Here is a 22706-nt window from a genome sequence, read left to right as displayed (position 1 = left end):
TTGAAAAATGGGAATAATATATATTTTTGAATGACTGTTGTAACAATTAAATAAGATGAGATACACAAAACACCTAGTGCAACAGGTGTTTTAACAATGATTAATTCCTTTCATTTCTCCCTTTAAAACCACGGTTAAATCTGGACCAAAGAAAGGTAACACTCTCTAGTCTTTACAGAACCAAAAACAGAGAGAATAAAAAATAATTGGTATTCAACCATGAGTTGTTCCCTTTGAAGTCTTGTTCATTAGAATAAATACGTGGCACAAAGAAAAAGAAAATAGGGGTTTACAGAGGATATGCTGACAGACTTTACCAACAATGACACATGATATGTGCTTCAAACTGTCACATGCATATCTGGCCTTAGATATATTCATGCATGTCAAATTTTGCGTCACATGCTTTTCAAAAGAAGCCTCATGTTAAAATTAGCTTAAGAATATACACAATTACAATACCTCATTAAGTAAAAAGAACAGGCCATTTTCAAATGAATGCTTTTAGACCTTTACAGTAAACAGTCCTTCTGGTGGTGGGAAGTAGGGGGACAGGGAGGACAGCGGGAGGGGGGAGTCTGTGCCACTTAATCAGACTACTTTTATCCTTTATGTAGGGAAATGGGAGACTTGAAAAGAAGCACTTTCTGTAGTTATGCTACCAGAGTCTGAAGTCCACTTTTAATATTCCTGACAACTCTGAAAAATAATAATTAACATTTGAAAAGCTGTCATTATTATAGTCAGGGACACTTAATCCTCAAAGCAGCAGTGTCTTAATTGAGACTATGATTAAATGAAAGCACCCATCAGAATTATATCCACACATCTGGTTTGAAGTTTATGTTTTGTCTTATTTAAATTGTTATATTTATTATATTTCTGCCTAGACAATACCAAATATATTTTGCCGCATAAATAATTAAAGGCAAATTTTCTTCAAATACAGGCAACAGTTTGTGTCGTCCTCATATCCTTTCACTGAATAAAATGTGTTACAGGGAAGTACCATATCCCTCTTACTCAAGATTGAGATCAATTTGATGCTGTTTATGAGCTAATTTATAAAACAAGTTATATGGCTTTAAAGTGTTTTATTTGAAATTATTAGTAGAGTGGCCAACTGAGAAGCTTCCTATAGAAGTGCTAGGATTGATGTGTTTAAGTAATAATTATCTTAATTCTTCTAAGGTTTCTCTGGAAAGATTTCAAAACCATACCTGGGGAATCATAGTTTAAATTTCATTATCTATAAGAGCTTTAAAATATCTTTTCTAATTTTACCTAAAAGCCAAACTAAAAGGTAGGCTACTACAAGAGTAATGTAATTAATAAACTGTTTTTGACTAAAGAATCAAAGGATACTTTTATATACAGATTATTTCTATCTTTACGGTATAATTACATAAAATAACTATGCAGCACTTTTAATTTGTACAAATATAGAAATCCAAGTAGCAAGAAGAAACATCTGGGTAAAAGAGGTTGTGTTGACCTCAGAATTAAAATTCTGTTCTCTTGATGTCCAGTCAAGTGTCTTATCCACTAGAAAAGTGTTTCTAAACTTGGGCCAGGAGCTAGTGAAGCTCTACAAGATCCTCAGTCCTCTCAGCAAGGTCTGTAGGTTTTACAGTGGATGCTAAATAAAGTTTATAATATGGGAATGTTGATATTTTTGTTTCTGATACAAATAATTAAAAAAAATTATCCTACTGAAGTATCATCAAAAGCAGATTTCATAAATTCTTGTGAATTTTTTACAAGTAGCAAATAAAAACTAGTGATAAATATTTTACAGATCTCACTGTTGAAAGTAATCTGCTGATTAAGAAATTCAAAAAACATAGCCCGTGACTACTCTAAAAAACATATGAAGAAAAACAATGTAGTAAAACTATAAAACTCTTGAAAGAAAACATAGAAGGAAATCTTTATGGCTTCGGATTTGGCAAGGCAACCTGAAAGCACAAGCAACCAAAGAAAAAATAAGCTGAATTTAATCAAAATTTAAAATCTCTGTATTTCAAAGGACACTATTAAGAAAATGAAAATAAAATCTACGGTATGGGAGAAAATATATGCAAATCATATATCTGATAAGGAATTAGTGTCTAGAAGATATAAAGAGCTCTTATAATTCAGTAATAAAAGGACAACCCAACTAAAAAAGAACAAAGGTTTTGAAGATATTTCTCCTAAGATAACATACAAATGACCACTAAACATATGAAAAGATGTTTAACATCATTAGTAATTAGGGAAGTGAAAACTGAGACCAAAATGATATACCCCTTCATACCCACTAAGATGGCTATAATTAAAATGATAGAAAATAACAAGTGCTGGCAAGGATGTAGACAACTTGGAACCCTCGTACTCAGCTAGCGAAATGTAAAATGGTGCACATGCTTTGGAAAACAGTCTGGCAGTTCCTCAAAAGATTAAACATAGAATTATCACATAACCCAGCAATTCCACTCTTAAGTATCTACCCAAGAGAACTGAAAGTATATGTCCACACAAAAACTAGTACATTATTGTCTACAGAAACGTTTATCCATAATAGCCAAAATGTAGAAACAATCCAGATAACCATCAATTGGTGAATAGATAAACAAGATGTGATATCTCCAAACAGTGGAATATTACTTGGCCATAAAAAGGAATGTACTGAAACATGCTACAACATTGATGAACCATGGAAATATAATGAAAGTGAAAGAAGCCAGACACAAAAGGCCATATACTTTAAGATTCCATTTACACAAAATGTTCAGAATAGGCAAATCCATAGAGAGACAGAGAGAGAAAGTAGATTAGTGGTTGCCATGAACTGGAGGTGAGGGGGAATTTGTCATGGGCTGGAAGGAAGGAAGGAAGAATGAGTGACTGCTAATCAGGTATGGGGTCTTTTGGGGGTGATAAAAGTGTTCTGAAATTACATAACAGTGATGGTTGCACCAACTTTGTGAATATTCTTAAAAAATCAATGAACAGTACACTTTAAAAGGGTGAACTTTAGGACTTCCCTGGCAGCCCAGTGGTTAAGACTGCACTTCTGCTGCAGGGGGCCTGGGTTTGATCCCTGGTTGGGGAACTAAGATTCCGCATGCCATGCGGCACAGCCAAAAGAAAAAAAAGAGGGTGAACTTTATGATATCAAAGTTATACTTTAATAAAGCTATTATTAAAAAGAAAACATAATTTAAAAAGTCCTCAAATGGGTGGGCAGTGGGGGGGGAGTCCTTCTGGGGCGATAATTCAGATTCATCATAGTTTCATTTACAACTATTCATCAAACCATGCTTGTTTCATGAGTTCTTAAAAAACAATAATTATACCACCCCCACAAATTTAAAAATTGTAAAGTCAAGAGTTTCCAAACAATAAGGATCAGAGAAATATCCCTGTCTTCATCAATTCAGAAAAATTATAAGTTTTTCTTTAAAAAGTTGTATAGCATTGTGCCGATTTTAAAGTTGCCTGTGGGAATTTAAATAACTCTGCCTTAATTTGTTTAACTCATTTAAAATCATGTTCTGATGCTTAAAATGAAGCCCGAAAGTTTTGAAATTATAAAACCTAGTTTAAAGCGTGCGTGCGCGGCGGGGGGGCTTACTAAAATGAATTCAGAATTTAATAATAAAGGGTTATATAAAACAGAATTAATCTATCTTACCAAATAGCGTGTCTGGATCATAAAAAATGTCCTTATTGATCAACTGTTGCCCACCTTGTAGACTCATTACGTCTATTATTTCTGAGCTTTCCCAGAACCCACTCCACCAGTCAGGGTAGGAGAGGAACTCCTCATCTACCTACTTCCTTCCTACTAGCTTGGAACCTCTGATTCCAGCCCACACTGCTGAGACCCGAATGGAGAGGCGGGACTCTGCAATAAGAGGGGCTCTTCCTCTCACAGATTCTTGACTTAGAATCTAGAATGGTAAAGGAACGATATTCTAAGTGCAGGTTAGGCTTTACAGTACCAACATCATAGTTGAATTTCATTACTAATTATGTAGCTTATCCTAGGAATTTTTTTTACTTATAATACAAGTCCTATCTCCTTTACAGATTCAAATTTTTGGAACACAATATATGAAGAAAGGACTGTCTACGGAATCCAAAGTAGGCTAATATATCCCATCAGAATTTTAGTTCAAGATAATTTTCCAATACCACCAATACAGCAAGTCAGAATTGCAGGTTTCTTTCCACAATGGGAGTTATAAAATAGCATAAACATTTTGCTATTTAGTACACTGAAGTGGTGATATTTTAAATAAGGGTCTAAGAGGACCATAGACAGCAAAGATTAATTCTTGTGTAACTTAAGTGACAGTCTATCCAGCTGAGAAATGGAAGACTGTGGTGAGGCAGAAGAGAACAAACTGTGGCTAAAAGCTATTATCACAACACTTATGAATAGTTATCAGCTGAACTACAAAATGGGTGAAAGAGTGTGTATTTCAACTTAAAATACAGTTCTTTATTTAAGGAATTTTATTTATTGTTCCAAAAGCAGATCATTATTCCCCAGAATTAATTACAATTAAAGGAAGCCTTCTTTACACAGAACATAAATTACTATATTATTTAATGTGGACATTGTTAAAACATTCTGAAGTAATAAATCTATTCAATTATATGTGATATGACTCAGGAAGGCATGGAAGTAAAAAAGTTTTTAAAACGATAATGTGTTAGAGGGAAGAGCAAATTTGTTAGTTCTACTCCATTAAGGATTCCTTAAGCAACGTAAAAACCAGAGTTCTAGTTATACTTTGATGTGCAGATCCTTTTGAAAGCTACTCTACTCTGTTTTATATGAAGCATCTGTAGCTAAAGTGAACACCTAGTGAAGAGTACGAATGCTGCATTACACAAGCAGACGTCAGAACTGTCCCAAGCTGATTCTAAAGAACTACTTCAAACATGTATGCAGTCAGAAATTAGCTGTGGCTTACTTCTTAGAAGTAACAGATAATTACCCTCATCATGATGAAAAGGATTTTAAATGTAAGCTAATAGAGGTATTTTTCCTTTAGTAAAACTCCGCTTTTAAAAGTAAACTTCAAAACTTTAATTAAAATAGGAAATGCTTATTACATAGTAAAACTTCTCAGATTAGTGAGGCAGAGAAAAGGAGGGGCTCTGTAAAAGAAGAAGGTGGGACAGAAAGATGAAGAAAAAGAGAAATGGAGGAGGAAAAGAAAAGAAAGTAAGGAAAGACTAAAAGAACAGAAGTGCCGACTGAAATACATTATTTCTTTCAAATTTTAAACTAGCAGGAGAACTTCTTTCTTCTCATATACATGAAATAACCAACGTTTCTCTTATCTATGCTTTGAAATATCTAGGCAAACAGAAATCCAATGTATTATGTATTCTTAACATTTTGAGTCTTTAGTTTTGAAGACATGTTATTTCTTAGTATGTTTATTTTCTACATTTGAAACGTAATATCCATTTACACGAATGTTTTGAAGACAGATTTAATATGGTGTAAAATATGGTTAATGAAGTTCAATAATAAGTAACATATTAGTTTGACTTCTCAAAGTTTTGTGCACATTAACTCAGCCACACATCTAATATACAAATCACTCATCAGTGAATTCAATAATCATTTGAAATCCTCAGCTTACTAATTCATACAATTTCACAATTGTATGAATTTTACTTCGTACAATTTCAAAAACTGTATGAATTTTACAATTCATACGATTTTAATTAATTTAAGTCGTGTACATAACTGTGTCACAACATAACAGATAGGTGACTTTCATGAAAAGATCACACCCAAGGTAGACATATGGTCTACTCATATATGGTTTCCAAATGTAGATCCAATCCTGTTGAACTTAATTGTGATCAAGACTCATCACTCCATTGTTAGAGAGCCCTCCCTATCCACTACCCACTCTAAGCAACACACTTCAAACAGTGGCTCTTTGAACCAGCATTGACATTCCTTTACATTTATAAGGTTTTTTGAAACAGACCTTTGAGAGATACATCCTGTTTGAGACAAGATATAGTCTATAAAATGTTCCCAAGGCATCAAAAGATAATGCAATTGACTGTTTAGTATAGTTTAGATTATATTTCTTAACTGAGAATTAACATTTTAATATATCACAATCGATCTGCAAAAGGAGCAACTTGCCTAGCCAACAATTTAGAAATTTCAAATATGTATATATCAAGATCTGCATCTATATGTAATAGCAATACAATTGATGCATGCATCATATATCTACACATATATCTCTGTATTTACATGATCTCCTTAGTACTTGTCTTATTATTATAAACAACCTGCATGGATCATGAAGCAAAAATATATAAACCCCCACAAAACCTTGAAAATTAAAAACAAAATTAAAAAAAACAAAAACAAAAAAATGGGTATGACCCAACAACTAAGACACAAACTTCATCAAAGAGTAATACCAGGATATAAAATGCCAAACAAAATTTTCTAGGTTCAGGCCAGAAATAAAGAATAAGATATTAGCCTGTGTATTTTTAGATTGGTTTTTCCTTCTAATATTCCTAAATAATCACACATACATTACCTACTTGAAATTATTAGTAAGTAGTTATTTTAAAAGTATGAGTAATTAGACCAAAAGCAATTCTCATATTTACCCAAAAGAAGGAACCACTACTAAGAATCAAAGCCTAGTAATTCTGTTCTTAACGGACAGGTGTTGTGTGTTCTGGCCTGTTATATGAAAATCATTTATGAGAAGAACAGGAAAAAAAAAATCAGAAGGTAGTTTTCACTATTGGAATAGATAAGTGATTAAGCAAATTTTCTTACACCATGAAATTGTCAATAGATTAAATGATCACCCTATAGGGCATCATTTCTGGATGTTGGCATTCCTGAGATGGAAAGGGACTGAAAGAAAAATGTGATAATGACACAAACACACACAGATGATATGGGTAGTAGAAAACTTTTTGAAGGAAAAAAACATTCTTTAGACAGGGACTGAGCTTAACATCTGCCAAGACCTCATTAGGCCAGCAGTAAATCAGGAAACTAAAACCCATGTCAGTTAGAAAAAGATGGGAAGGCTGTAAATCAACCCATTAAAGCAGCAGCTGACCATCCTAAGGTGTAGGTTATCCATGGCATACGGTTGACAATTCCTCCAAGAAACTCAAATATTAACTGTAATATGAGGTGCCTTAATAAATAAATAATAATAATAAACCAAGGAGTAAACTGGAATTGAAAATATTTTCTTAAAAGAGTTATACACCAAGATCTTATTTTGTGATATAAATACTATTGAATACTTAGGTATGAAACAACTCTATTTTCATTTTAGCCAAATTATAATTTTTTATGTCATCTCACAGTTAACCCAAGGTTTTTTCAAATTTCAAACTAACTGGAGTTCAACTTATTTTTACCATATCTACTCATATTCTCAAAGAGTGTTAAAGGAGAGTTGAAATTATCAAAAGGGGAGAATGAAAAAGAAAATACACACGAATAATTGACAGTAATGTCAATTTTTACATATATTAGAATACCATAATAAAATATAAGCATGTTATTAAACTAAGAATTTTTTTATGGAGGGATCTAAAATATAATTTTTAGTGAAATAATTAAGACCATCTTATCAAAATTTGTCTATCTTTTTAAAATGAGGTATTTAATCTTTCAGTTCTTAAAATTACCCCATAGTACGACATGCTTAAGCAGGAGAGTGAAGTTCATTCTATTCCTAAATTTAAGAGTTTATGCTTTAATGTGATCACTAAAAATCGCTTAATTGGTAATTGGAAAAAGAACATTCTGTAAATAAAAGAGAAAGAAAACCGCACAACTTTAGCTGTTTCAATCTCTTCACACTAAAGGGAGGATGTCATGTTTTTACTTTCTGTCCATGCATTTTCTCTATTAGAAGAAGAAGAAGAAGAAAAAAAGGACTGAAGGCAGGAAGCAACAGAAAGGGTGGAGTAATAAGTAGCCTGATGTGTGTAAAAACTGGAAAACAGTCTCAAATGGAAAGTTGTGATAGAAAGGAGTAAGAAAATAAAAGTAATGAACTCAACAATGTATCAAAGGAATAGTGATTAAGAGTGAGAGCTTTGGAAAGCCAGACTGCCTGGGTTCAAACCCCAGCTCTTCCACCTCCTGAGTGACCCTAGGCAATTTTCAATAACCAACCAATTACTTCATCCATACAATAGGGACAGTACCAGCATATGTCCCAGAGGACTCTAGTGAGAAGTAAATGAACTAATACATGTAAAGTAGTATTTCAAATAGTACCTGGCACACAAAGTACTCCATAAATGTTAGCTATTATTGGTGTTTCTCTATAGCTTACTTTAATTACCAGCAATGTTTTTTATTCTTGAAAATATTAAATGAAACAATGACCTAGCTTAGTGTAACAAATTAGTAATAAGAAAATGTTGACTTCATTTAATAATAACTTTAGTACTTTGGGATAATACTATTAATTTGCATATTTTAACTTCTTTAACAATAAATTAGGGGCAACATTTGCCATTATATTATCTGTGTTGTTTTGGAATTAATAAACGAAGCAAATTTTTAAGAAGCTCTAATATATATCCAACGCCTTAAAAACAAAACAGCAAATCATCTGCATCAAAAAGTTCCCATTCTTATACAAGACAATTTTTAAAAAATATACCCACCAAATAAGCTCATAATTAATAGTTGCTTTCATTTTTCAAAAATCCACATAGGAAGCAATTTAAGACTAAAACAATCCCAGAGAGTAGTAGCTAGCTTATTTAGCAAGGGCAATCAAAATCTGCTGTGTTGGGCTGCCCCCTACAGGCCTCAATTTACCAATTTCTTTTAAAAGGTGTCTAAGGGAATATCATTAGAATCTTACATTAAGAATACTAATTAATTCTAAAGCAAAGTATTATTCATTCATTCATTCTAGCAGGAAACAGTCTCTGAGAAACCTCTATAGAGATCCAGAGAGAAATGAAACAATTCCTCGACCTCCAGTAATTCACAGGTTACATCTTACAGAGAAATCACAGACTTCAACAGATCCATGGTGAAATACTGCAAAATAGCTTAAGAAATGTCTATATTACAATGCTGCATGTAGAAAAAGAACCAGGCTGGAAATCCAAGACTCAAGTTCTAGTCTTGTCTCTGCCATTAAGTATCCAGTTGAACATCTGGGCAAGAGTTTTGTGCAAGCTTTCTAAAATTAGGGGGCTGAATTAGATGATTCCTAAGGTTTCCTCCTAATGTATAATTACATTTGCCACATTTGCCATAATAAGAGGCAGAAGGGAATGTTTTAAAACAAAATTCAGAGAAAGAAGAAATAATTTCTACATGGTATGAAGAGTTGGAGCACATATGGAGAAATCAAGAAAGACTTCTTGGGGGAAGTGACATTTGAGCTGAAGTTAAGAGGCATTCTGGGAATAGGGGCTATTCCTAGCAGGAGTGAACAGAGTAAGAAAATAAAAATATCAAGCATGTTTTGGGGAACAATACATGATGTTATTTGGTAGGAGTCTAGCTTTGTTTCATGAAAATCAAATTAACAGTAACTGAAATTAGTGCAAATGGCAAGAAAGTGATAAATGCAAATGGTTCTGGTACTGTACAATTCTAAGAAACTAATCAAAAGAGATTCCAAGGTATTTTGTCTAGAAAATTGAAAGAAAGTGGTAAAGAAATAGGGAACTGAAACAGAAAGAGTAGGTTATGTGAGTACTTGGCAGTAATGAGTAATAGATTTTGGGGACCAGACAGAGCCTCACAGAGAAGACTACACTAAGACCAGAAATATATTGATAAATGGAGTGAACTATTTGTTACATATGTTACAGTAGTCATAGGGGGTATGGCAAGCCCTATCATCACTGATAAAAAATTCACAGCAATAAAATCTAATAATAATTACAGCAAATAATTTGCAAATTATTTCCTATGTGCCAGGCATAATATCAAAAAGTATTACATTTAATTTTCATTAACAACCCTATGATATATTATTATCCCTATTCTACAAATGATAAAATTGAGGTCCAGAGATGTGAAGTGAATGCCCCAAATCACAGCTAATTGGGACATAATTGCCTAAATGAAACTTCTCCATCTTAACCACTTGGTATATTAATGAAAGTTACAGATTCAATTCCTACAAATTTTTCAAAGTTCTTTACTGGAGAACCTATGTAGAAAAAAAAATCCAAAATAATCAAGGATATACAACTTTTAGAAAAAGTAATAATCATCTATCATTTATAGCAATATTCATGTTCTTAAGCAATATACTAAGTTAAAATTTTTGTATTTAGAAAGAACAGATTAAAAAAAAAAAAACCTTAGAAAACTCCTCAGTCTTTATTGTCTTCCCCAAATTTCTACAAAATCCACCTATCTAAATTTGGAGGTTAAGAATTATTAGAAGTGGTGGTGTCATCCGTAATGGTGGAGCAAGGACTTCAAATATCCTATCTTCCATAAATGCAATGAGAACACTGGCAAAAACTGTGAGAGACAATTATTAATTTTTAAAACTTCCCACAAAGAAACACCCAGAACCAGATGGCTTCCCAGGTGAATTCTACCAATTATTTCAAGATTTAACACGAACCCTTCACAAACTCTTCCAAAAACTAGAAGAGGGAACACTACCCAACTCATTCTGAGGCCAGTATTACCCGGATATCAAAACCAGATGAAGACATACAAGATAAGAATACTAGAGACCAACAATTGTTATGAATATAGACACAAAATCCTCAACAAGAAACCAGCAAACTTGGACTTCCCTGGTGGCACAGTGGTTAAGAATCCGCCTGCCAATGCAAGGGACACGGGTTCGAGCCCTGGTCCAGGAAGATCCCACATGCCATGGAGCAACTAAGCCTGTGCGCCACAACTACTGAGCTTGCGTGCCTAGAGCCTGCGAGCCACAACTACTGAGCTTGCGTGCTGCAACTACGGAAGCCCACGCGCTTAGAGCCCGTGCTCCGCAACAAGAGAAGCCACCGCAATGAGAAGCCGGCGCACAGCAATGAAGAGTAGCCCCTGCTCGCCGCAACTAAAGACTATGCACAGCAACAAAGACCCAAAGCAGCCAAAAATTTTTAAAAGTAAATAAATTAAAAAAAAAAAAAAAAAAAAAAAAGAAAGAAAGAAACCATCAAACCAAACCCAGCTACATATGTTATATAATCTGACTGACTGGTATCTATCCCAGGAATATGAGGTTGGTTCAACAAAGAAAATCAAGCAATGCAATAACATCGTATTAATAGAATAAAGGGGGAAAACCCACATAAGAACCTGAATAGACACAGAAAAAGCACCTGACAAAATCCAACACCCTTTCATGATAAAAATACTCAACAAGATATAGGGAACTCAATCTTATAAATGGCATATAAGAGAAACTTACAGGCTAACATCATACTCAATAATGAAAGACTGTACGCTTTCTTCCCCCTTAAGATCAGGAATAAAACAAGGATGTCTGCTTTTGCCACTTTTATTTTGACTCTGTACTGGAGGTTCTAGTCAGGGAAATGAGGCAGGAAAAAGAAGTAAAAGGCGTTCGAACTGGAAAGGAAGAAGTAAAACTATCTCCAGTTGTAGTGACATGACCTTCTATACGGAAAATTCTAAGGAAGCAGCAAAAAAAACCCCAAAAATACCCCCCAAAACTGTTAGAAGTAAGAAACAGGTTCAATGAGGCTACTGGATACAAGATCAATATACAAAAAAATCAATACTATTTATACACACTAGCAATAAAAAGTCCAAAAACAATAATAAAAACTGAATCAAAAAGAAAAAATTACATAGGAATAAATTTAACAAAAGAAGTGGGCAACTTGTACACTGAAAACTACAAAACATCACTGAATACCTACATATATGGGAAAAAATCCTGTGTTCACTGATTGGAAGACTTAATATTGTTTGTTAAGGTAGCAATACTCCAGGGAACTCCCTGGCAGTCCAGTGGTTAGGACATGGGCTTTCACTGCTCTGGGCCCAGGTTCCATCCCTGGCCAGGGAACTAAGAACCTGCAAGCTGCGTGGTGCAGCCAAAAAGAAAAAAAAGATAGCAATATTCCAAAAATTGATCTACATATTGAATACAATTCCTATCAAAATCCCAACTGTCTTTTTTTTGGTAGAAACTGACAAGCTGATCCTAGTATTCATATGGAAATGCAAAAGATCCAGAATAGCCAAAACAATCTTGAAAAAAAGAACAAAGATGGAGGACTCATACCTCTTGATTTCAAAACTTACTACACAAAGCTACAGAATTCAAGAATAGACATATAATCAGTGGAATAGAATTGAGACTCTAGATACAAATCCACACATTGTGGACAACTGATTTTCAACAAGAGTGCTAAGACAATCCAACGAGAGAAAGAGAAGTCTTTTCAACAAATCATGCTGGGAGAACTGGAGTATCTACATACAAAAGAATGAAGTTGGACCCCTTTACCTTGCACCATATACAAAAAATTAACTCAAAATGGATCAAACACCTAAATGAAAGAACCAAAACTATAAAACTTTAGAAGAAAACCTAAGAGGAAATCTTCATCATTTCGTATTAGGCAAGGTTTTCTTAGATATGATAACATAAAAGCATAAGTAAAAACAACAAAAAGAACTGGACTTCATCAGAACTAAAAACTTCTGTGTTTCAAAGGCCATGACCATGAAAGTAAAAAGACAGCCCACAGAATGGAAGTAACTATTTATAAAGCATATATCTAGTAAAGGTCTAGGATCCAGAATATATAAAGAACTTTTACAACTCAACAATGAAAAGACAACCCAATTTAAAAATAAGCAAAGAAGAGACATTTTTTCTAAGAAGATATACAAACCGTCAGTAAGCACATAAAAAGACGCTCAACACCATTAGTCATTAGGGAAATGCAAATCAAAATCATAATGAAATACCCCTTCATATCCACTTAGGATAACTAATCAAAACAATGTACAATAACAAGTGTTGGCAGGGACATGGAGAAACTGAAACCCTCATTCATTGCTGGTGGGAATGTAAAATGGTGCAACCGATTTGGAAAACAATATGGCAGTTCCTCAAAAGGCTCAATGTGGAGTTATCATATGACCCACCAGTTCCACTCCTAGGTATATACTCAGGAAAAGTGAAAACATATGCCCACCCCCAAATTTGTACATAAATGTTCATAGGCGCTTTCTTCATAACAGCCCTAAAGTGGAAACCACCCAAATATTCATCAACCCGATGAATGGTTAAACAAAATGTGATGTATCCATACAATGGAATGTTACTTAGTTAAAAAAAGGATGAGGTACTACATGCTACAAGACAGATGAACCTTGAAAATATTATGCCACATGAAAGAAGGCAGACACAAAAAGACACATATGATATGATTCCATTTATACGTCCATGTAGCACATCCACAGAAAGAGGAAGTAAATTAGTAGTTGTCAGGGGAAGGAGGGAAGAGAAGTGACTACTAATGGGTGATATGATTCCATTTATATGTCCATATAGCACATCCACAGAAACAGAAAGTAAATTAGTAGTTGCCAGGGGCCAGGGAGAGGAGGGAAAAGAAGTGACTACTAATGGGTATGGAGTTTCTTTTTGAGGTGATGAAAATGTTTTGAAAGTAGATAGTGGTGATGGCTGCACAACTGTGAAATACTAAAACCGTACACTTTAAAGGGGTGAATTTTATGGATGTGAATTATATCTCAAAAAAATAACCCACTAGAATATTTGATCCTAAAATTTTGTGATATGGAACCACAAAAGACCCTGAATAGCCAAAGCAATCTTAAGAAGAACAAAGCTGGAGGCATCAGACCCCCTGACTTCAAACTGTATGACAAAGCTATGGTAATCAAAACAATATAGTACTGGCAAAAAAACAGACACATTGAACAATGGAATAGAATAGAGAGCCCAGAAATAAATCCACAGATATGTATATGGTCAATTAATTTATGACAAAGGCACCAAGAATATGCAATGGGGAAAGGATAATCTCTTCAGTAAATGGTGTTGGGAAAACTGAACAGCCACATGCAAAAGAATGACACTGGACCACTCTCTCATACCATTCACAAAAATTAACTCAAAATGGATTAAAGACTTGAATGTAAGACCTGAAACCATAAAACTCTTAGAAGAAAAGAGTAAGCTTGTAGATATCAGTAAATGGTAAGAAAAGTGGTAAGCTCCTTGACATGGTCTTGCAAATAATTTTTTGGATCTGACTCCAAAAGCAAAGGCAACAAATGCAAAAAGAAAAGAATGCTGGACTCTATTTCTTTAAGCCTTTAAACTCAAATCAGTGCTCCAAATTAATTCTTCATTAATTGAACCAACCTATGCCTGTAAAACATTAATCTCATATCCAACTGCTAAAGTCTCAATAAACATTCATCTTCTTGCAAAAAAGATATCCCTTTATAATATGGGCACATGTATATACTACACAGAGATAGATTTGCACTCTAGTCCCTGCTCCACTGCTCACTAGCTTTTGTGTCTTTTATCTGGTCATTAACTTCCACCTTAAAAAAAGACAATAGTATTTGTTCTGTCCTCACAAAGCTGTTGTGAAGATCAAATGAGGTAGCGTGAAGGTATTTTACAAAATATAAAGTGCTAAACAAATAGGATTTATTATTATTATATATCTCATATAGCTCTGTTCTACTTTAGGGCAATAGTAGAGAGTGATAGTTTACTCAACAGAGAATCCAGCCCAGAATTCTGTAGTAAAAATATATGGTATGAATGTTACAGTCTAATTTACTATGAGACCAGAATGACCACCACCTTCATAGATAATGAGACCTTCCTTAGTTTGTTATACAGTTTGTGTATTTAGTGAGCACCTATTATGTGTATGGCATTGTGATGAACACAAAGATATAAGCACAGTACAGAGGCTCAACTTCTTCTCTGCGTTTACTAAAGAAGGAATTCTCCTTAGCTGTTTAATAAATGTTTAAAATATTCTGACCAACCTAAATGTCCATCGACAGATGAATGGATAAAGAAGACGTGGCACATATATATAATGGAATATTACTCAGCCATAAAAAGAAACGAAATTGAGTTATTTGTAGTGAGGTGGATGGACCTAGAGTCTGTCACACAGAGTGAAGCAAGTCAGAAAGAGAAAAACAAATACCATATGATAACACATATATATGGAATCTAAAAAAAAACGATACTGATGAACCTAGTTGCAGGGCAGGAATAAAGAGGTAGACACAGAGAATGGACTTGAGGACATGGCGTGGGAGGGCGAAGCTGGGGCGAAGTGAGAGTAGCATGGACATATATACACTACCGAATGTAAAATAGTTGGCTAGTGGGAAGCAGCAGCACAGCACAGGGAGATCAGCTCGGTGCTTTGCGATGACCTAGAGGGGTGGGATAGGGAGGATGGGAGGAAGGCTCAAGAGGGAGGCGATATGGGGACATGTGTATGCATATGGCTGATTCACTTTGGTGTGCAACAGAAACTAACACAGTATTGTGAAGCAATTATACTCCAATAAAGATCTATTAAAATAAAAAAGAGGAAAAAAAATACTCTGGAAAGAAATTAACTTCATAAGCTGACCTTAAATTTATATATAGAAAGCTGAAAATGAATGATATGCCCTCAACTTGCAAGTTATTTATCATTTTATAACTGTTATCTTCACTTGGATCAGAAGTGAAGTTATTTTGAGAACTGAGCATCCATTCTGTACTTTCTTGTCTTTACATATGAGATACAAATCCTGTTTTTAAGCACAGATGTCTTAATATTCATTGTAGCATGTATCGCCACAGCTAGGGTGTGAATTAAGTATTAGACACCTTGCCCCAAGGATTACTGCCATATAATTCTTTACATGAAAAAATAGCATGATAACAACTATACATGGAGAGGATTCTGGGAGGATGGAAGCTTAATGCTTCCCCCTCTCCCTTCTACTCCCAAATCTATCTCATGCCCAACACAGTGGCTGGCTCTCCTGAGCTAAAGCACCTATTGGGGTGAGTTGGCAGGGAGGACCTACATGGAGGAGCTACAAACCCTCTGCAATATTCTCCCCTCTGGGTGGACATGAGCCTAAGGACCAACGAGCCTATGTATCCCCAAAGGCTAAGGAAAAAGCTGGGAAAAAAGGCTGAATCCTGCTAGTAACGTTTATTATTCAATACTGTCTTGGCAATGCAATACTAGCAATGTGATAAAGCAAACGAGAAATGGCTGATAAAAATGACAGCAAGAGGTGTTGTTTTTTTGGTTGATGCCATAAATAAATATCTAGACATGGAAATGAAATAAAGAAAAACAAAATCTAAAAAACACCTAGAAATAAATTAAAAAGAAAGGCACAGGGCCTATTTGAGAACATAAAAACAAAATCTGAATAAGAAAGATGTACCTGGGCTTCCCTGGTAGTGCAGTGGTTAAGAATCCGCCTGCCAACGCAGGGGTCATGGGTTCGAGCCCTGGTCCGGGAAGATCCCACATGCCACAGAGCAACTAAGCCCGTGCACCACGACTACTGAGCCTGCGCTCTAGAGCCCACGAACCACAACTACTGAAGCCCAAGCGCCTAGAACCCGTGCTCCGAAACAAGAGAAGCCACCACAATGAGAAGCCCGCGCACTGCAAAGGAGACCCAATGCAGCCAAAACCAAAAACAAACAAACAAAAAAGATGTACCATGTTCTTATGTAGGAAGATTTAATGATATAAAAAGGTGAATTCTACCAAAATTAAAACAGAAATGTATTTCCACTTATTAAGCATGGAAAGACTGAAAAAAAGGTAAGGGGTGAATTGCCCCAGCAGATATCAGAAGACTAAAATCAAATAAAAATAATACTGTTATAAGAAAATACAAATAAACCAATGGAATGGTTTGTAAACACTTTTTACAGAAAGATACCATAAAAAATCAAGACAAATTTTATAGTTGTGATTATTTTTTACAAAGTGTTTGACAGAAAAATGGTTAATATCTATAAAAATAATTTTTGTAAAATCAGATAAATAACCCAAAAGAAAAATAAGCAAAATATTTATTTTGCCCCCAACTCTGTGCTCAAGACCAGCAGGCTGTCCTCATGCTTACAATGTCCCCTCTGCCTTCAAAGGTCCTCTCATCACTCTTTGCCTACCTTAATTCTATCCACTTGTCAGACCTCAAAAGACATGACACTTTCATCAAAGAAGCCTTCTCTGCCCTACTAAGCTAGATCAAATTCCCCTTAGAGGAATTAGGCTTTATTGCACTATATACCTCTCCTTCACAGCACCAATCACAGTTGTGATTTAAAATCTGTTTGTATACTTATTTGATTAATTTCTTTCCACCTCTAGATTATAAACTTTTAAAGGATGATGTACCATATTAATAACCACTTGCATCCCCTGTGCACAGTATAAGGCATAGCATGCAAATATTGGTGAACAAATGAACTTGAATGAATGAACGAGACAACCTTTTCTTACATGTAGCATATTGGCAGGATAACACTTATGAATCCACTGCTTCTTGAAAAACAGAAATTATGTGCCTAATTTTCACTATACAACCTAAATACCAATGCCTAAGGACTTCACAGTCACTTTACAAGTCTTTTTAACAGATATCCTCATTAATCACATCTGTTTACATGTGCTCGTCTCAATAGCATTTTAGTTATATTTTTGAAGCACTTCCTGCCATTAACCTCATCTCTAGAATACTGGCTAATATGAAGCACCTGGATTTCAGGAACACAGACCTGAAACACACACGCTAAAGTAAACTGTTATGTAAATGACAGAAATGACACATTTTGGTCTGTAATGGATCTCTAAACTACTTTTGGACCTATTTTACTTTTACCACTAAAATTCCGTCATTGGATTATAGTCATTTTGAGCCCGTGGTAATCAAATTACAGATGAGAAAGAACTAAAGTTTTCCAACAATCTGTATAAAAGTCAACCTTTAAAGAATATCACCAGTTAGAGATTTGCTAGGTTTGGTCAAAGTGGACTTCACTTTATGTGATACTTATGTCTTGAAAATTCTGTAAACTTAATTTTTATAAATAAAATTATATTTTCTTTGTAAGTCTCACCTACGTCTGGATACTAGTTGTTCCGCATTTCATATGTGTGCCCCTGAGCAAGTGATTTAAAATTCCTCAGCTTCAGTTTCCTGACGTGTAAAATCAGATAATGATCCCTACATCCTAAGATGGTTTTGAGGCTCCCAAAGATAAAATGGGCCTCACTCAAGCATGCTCACTGTCCTATCCTTTATACCCCCTGCTATAGAGGAATTCTATTAGAATGCTGCAAAGAAAAAAAGTTTAGCAAAATTATGCCCTTTATTTGTCCTATTAATAAACCTGGATTTTCAGGTTTTATCTAAATTTACTTACTAATTTAAGGTCTCAAACAGTACAGAGATCTACATCTAGTATATTAAAGAAATGAAAAGTACAGATTAATCAAAATGCCACATAAGTAAAAGCTACACTTAATCAATAGACTATCCCAACCACACAAACTAATCAGCTGTAAAGGAGTCAACAGTAGAAATATGGTATTACCTTTAGATCATATAATTAAGGAAAACAGAAAGCAGATCCCATCTTCCTTTGGTCAAGGCATGAATGAAGATTCAAAAATACAAAATAGGGAAATGGAAAAAGCCAGAGAATGGACAATGGGCAAAAACTAAGACTCCTAAATTTTTATACTCACTTATGCATCTCACATCTAAAATTTTAATCAAGTTCAAGTAAGAACCAAACCAGGTAAGGGTAAGCCAACAGCAAAGTCAATAAAGAGAACCAATAAAACCGTGAGGCTCGGGGGTCTTCTCTGGTGGCGCAGCAGTTAAGAATCCGCCTTTCAATGCAGGGGACATGGGTTCGATCCCTGGTCCGGGAAGATCCCACATGCTGCAGAGCAACTAAGCCCGTGCGCCACAACTACTGAGCCTGCACTCTAGAGCTCGCAAGCCACAACTACTGAAGCCCGCATGCCTACAGCCCGTGCTCCGCAACAAGAGAAGCCACTGCAATGAGAAGCCCGCGCACCGCAATGAAGAGTAGCCCCCGCTCGCCACGACTAGAGAAAGCCTATGCGCAGCAATGAAGACCCAACACAGCCAAAAATAAATAAATAAATAAAAACCAAGAAGCCCTGAGGCTCTGTCTCTCCCTGTTTGAGGAAAAGCTGCCACTGTCTTGACAGACGAAAGATCAGGCAGCAAGCTCTGCCCTAACAGTCACCACCTGGCAGCCAGGTTTTGTCAAGCAAAATTTGAGAATTCTCTAGCTTCCCACTTTCTATCTAATTATAAACCTTTATGAAAACCATTCTCTCTCACACATACACATTCTCTTTCCCTCTCTCTCTCACATTCTCTCTCTAAATCCTTTTCTGTTATGATATGACAGTAACAGGTATGCATACATCTGACAATTTTCCCCAGAAAAGAATGGTAAATACTGCCATAAAGGGAAGAACTGTGCTTACTGTAAAAATAATAAATCTGCTCTGAAATCAGCAGTATAAAGTGTTTGAAAAAGAATATCATTGGTATAATTAGATAAACCTGTAATATGGCTTCTTTAAAGAACAATTCCCACCAGATGTATAAATTCACTCAGTCATGCCCTTTTCATTTTGTGGATGAGGAAACGAAGGCCCAGCAAGACAGTAATCGCCTGTGGACACACAACTAGTCAGTGTCACACCACCCACAGGGCCTTAGAGGCCTCCCTTCTAGTGCAGTGCTCTTAGTAGGAAACCTAACTGTTTTTCAAGGGAAACTGCTTTGGCCTCTATGTCTCAAATATCTGACAACTTGGCGAGCTCAGAGAGGTTTACATGAAGTCACAAATTGTCAGATTAGGTGAATAAGGCAAAACTGTGATCTTGATCTATCATGCACTGGTTTTGGATGCAACCCTTCCAACAGCTCTTTTCCACTTGCTCCTACTATTCTCCCACCATTTGAATTAATTTTAAAAGTGTTTTTTCTTCAACTATTACAACAGCACTATCCTTGTTAAAGCCAGCTAGTTCTTTCAGTTTTGGATTATTTGAACTATGAAGTCTTTTTTCAGCTTCAGAATTATGTGATCTTTGGTGCTTTTAATATTCCAAGATTCAACGAAGTAAGTTACTTGTGAAGCACCTACAGTGTACGTAACACTGTGCTAAATCCTACTACACAGATTTAAAAAGGAAAAAACAAAAAAACCCAGACAAACAAAAAAAACTAGCCTTGCCTTCAGAGATATCACTAGCATGTTGAGTGTATTAGTGTATCCACAGTGCTAGTTAGATCAAGAATTACCTAACTTGGGCAAATCACTGAACCTGTCCAGGCCTAGATAAAGAGATTTCCAAACTGTGCTTCAGAATTTCCATAAGTATGTGATGCTATAACCACTGGTCCCCAGGAGGACAGAGTCAAGCCACCTGAGTCAATCTCACTTATCCCCATCTACCCACCCCTTCTAAGTTCAACCCCAAAGTGGGCTGCTGCATTTAAAAAAAAAAAAAAAAAAAAAAAAGAAATCTACTCAGAAAACTTCAGGACCACGCTAAAATTCTGTAATAACCTGTTACTGTTTTTAATCAGTATTTTAATCACCAATATCTATGTCAGTGATGGTGAAGACGTAGCCTCTCCCTATGAGATTTACAGACCACATAAAGGATCCTACCCACTATAAGTACTATACTTAGTCCATAAAATCTGACTCGATTTTGGCTTTTCTCAGTGGAATAACTAAAGCGTATCACTACTGAATCTAGTTCTGTAAAATCACTCCTGAAGTTCTCTTAGGGAATACCTAGGTGGTCAGTACCAATTCATGTAACGTGAGACATTTCTTCTCTCTATACAACTAGGCTTCCTGCCACCTTTCTCACATTATTTTATGCAGATATAGGCACTGTCCTATTTGCCCACTGTTTAACGTAACTGTTGCTGAAACTGTTCTACCCCTCTCTGCTGCCTGTACAGAGAAGACTGAGACTCTGTCACGTGAGCAGCAACAATGTTTCCCTTCCTTTTCCTTAACAGGTCTCTGCAAACCTCTCTTCTCTTGGGCTAGACTTTACTGGTTAATCCCAATCCTCAATTGCCTTGCTCCATCAATTACTTTCCTTCTTATTTGATAAACACATTCTTCCATAAAATAACCTAAAATTTTATTCTGCCTTAGCCTTCCCATTACTTCGCCAAGTCTTTATTATACTGTGGATGATCCATGGCTTATGACACATTGTCTTTACTATCACTGAGTGACACTTCAGGTAGCAGCTTCACTGAAACTATTATTATATTTTTACTGTAGGTAAGGTATAAAGGATATATTGCCCTGTCCCTTCAAAATGAGGCCGTGTGAGAATTTCTTTCCTAGGTGGTGCCCAAGAAAAGTTAGCTTTCCTGATGACCTAGTAAGTTTTCATCATATATAAAATGAAACACAAAATTATATCTCATCATATTTCTTTCCCCTTTGCTCTGGCTAAAAGGAAGCTTGGGGTCAAATTTATAGGTCAATTTTAATAAATTTGAGGATCTCACTTATTCATAGCGTAGGTCATTTCATGCTGGGTTTCCACTTTATACCTTTGGTGGCTCTAATTTTAAATTTCAAACTTTTTCTATTTTGTGACTATACAAAATATATTCTTGTAAATTGCCTCAGATTCTTCATGATACAAGATAAAGTATAAATAAATAAATTATGGCATTTCCAAACCCAGTGGGTAATATTTGTGCTTAACAAATACTTGTGGAATTAAAATTTTACTTTCCTGAAAAAAGGAAGCAGAGGAGTGTGGCTAATTAGATCATCTGGTCTTATTCCATCAGGCATTTTTCTCATTTTATTTCTATTGTACATATTATGAATCCATGATCTAAACATAGTCTATTTGCCATTATGTTAATGAAATAAATGAGGAGCAACCTTATTTAAGTCATAAAAACTTTTCATTCTTTGAGTATATTGGGATTTTTGTTTTTTACTTTTCAGTTGGACAGTTTGTTTTCCTCTTGGAACACACATTAATCTGATGGCGCTATAAAAGATTAAAAAATAACTGTAGAAGTAACAATGAGTAAAGACTGTGAGATAGTAAAAATGGCTACAGAGGGAAGTTATGACACAATCTCTTTGAGTTTGAATGGAGGGCCTGCTAGATGAGAGTCTATGTTTGTTGTGATACTGTGTTTCTAATTCCTATTCTTAACTGCTTTTTCCATGATAATAGGCAACTAGCTTTCTGGATACCATTCATTCAATGAAAATTTACTCAGTATTGCTATATAGGAAACACATGGTAGTTTTAAAGTACTCTACAGAAACATGGAGCTTCTTAACCCCATGAAAGTGTACAGTAATGAGACGCTACTATTTATTTTGTTGTACAACACTGAAGACCCATCATCTAAAACAAATACAGTCGATTCTCATCTGTGGTACTTATGTTCTATAAAGTTACTGCAAACACTGAATTAACAAATACTGAACCATTGCTCTTAGGGGGACTACAAGGGTTACTGCAAGTCTCTGGTCACATGTCTTCAACTCATCAATACATAACCTTGTTTTATGTATGTTTCTGTATAAAGA

At 35.2% G+C, this 22706-nt stretch overlaps 1 protein-coding gene across 8 annotated transcripts in view; it reads right to left on the bottom strand.

Moving 5' to 3' along the window:
• ATG5 (autophagy related 5) overlaps positions 1–22706 on the bottom strand; it is a 126461-nt gene that overhangs the window by 29139 nt on the left and 74616 nt on the right. The gene's annotated exons all lie outside the window — the stretch shown is intronic.

This window comes from Eschrichtius robustus, chromosome 9, assembly GCF_028021215.1.
Source record: "Eschrichtius robustus isolate mEscRob2 chromosome 9, mEscRob2.pri, whole genome shotgun sequence".
NCBI lineage: Eukaryota > Metazoa > Chordata > Mammalia > Artiodactyla > Eschrichtiidae > Eschrichtius > Eschrichtius robustus.
Note: the sequence above shows the minus strand (reverse complement) of the source record. Positions and strands in the feature narration are given on the sequence as shown.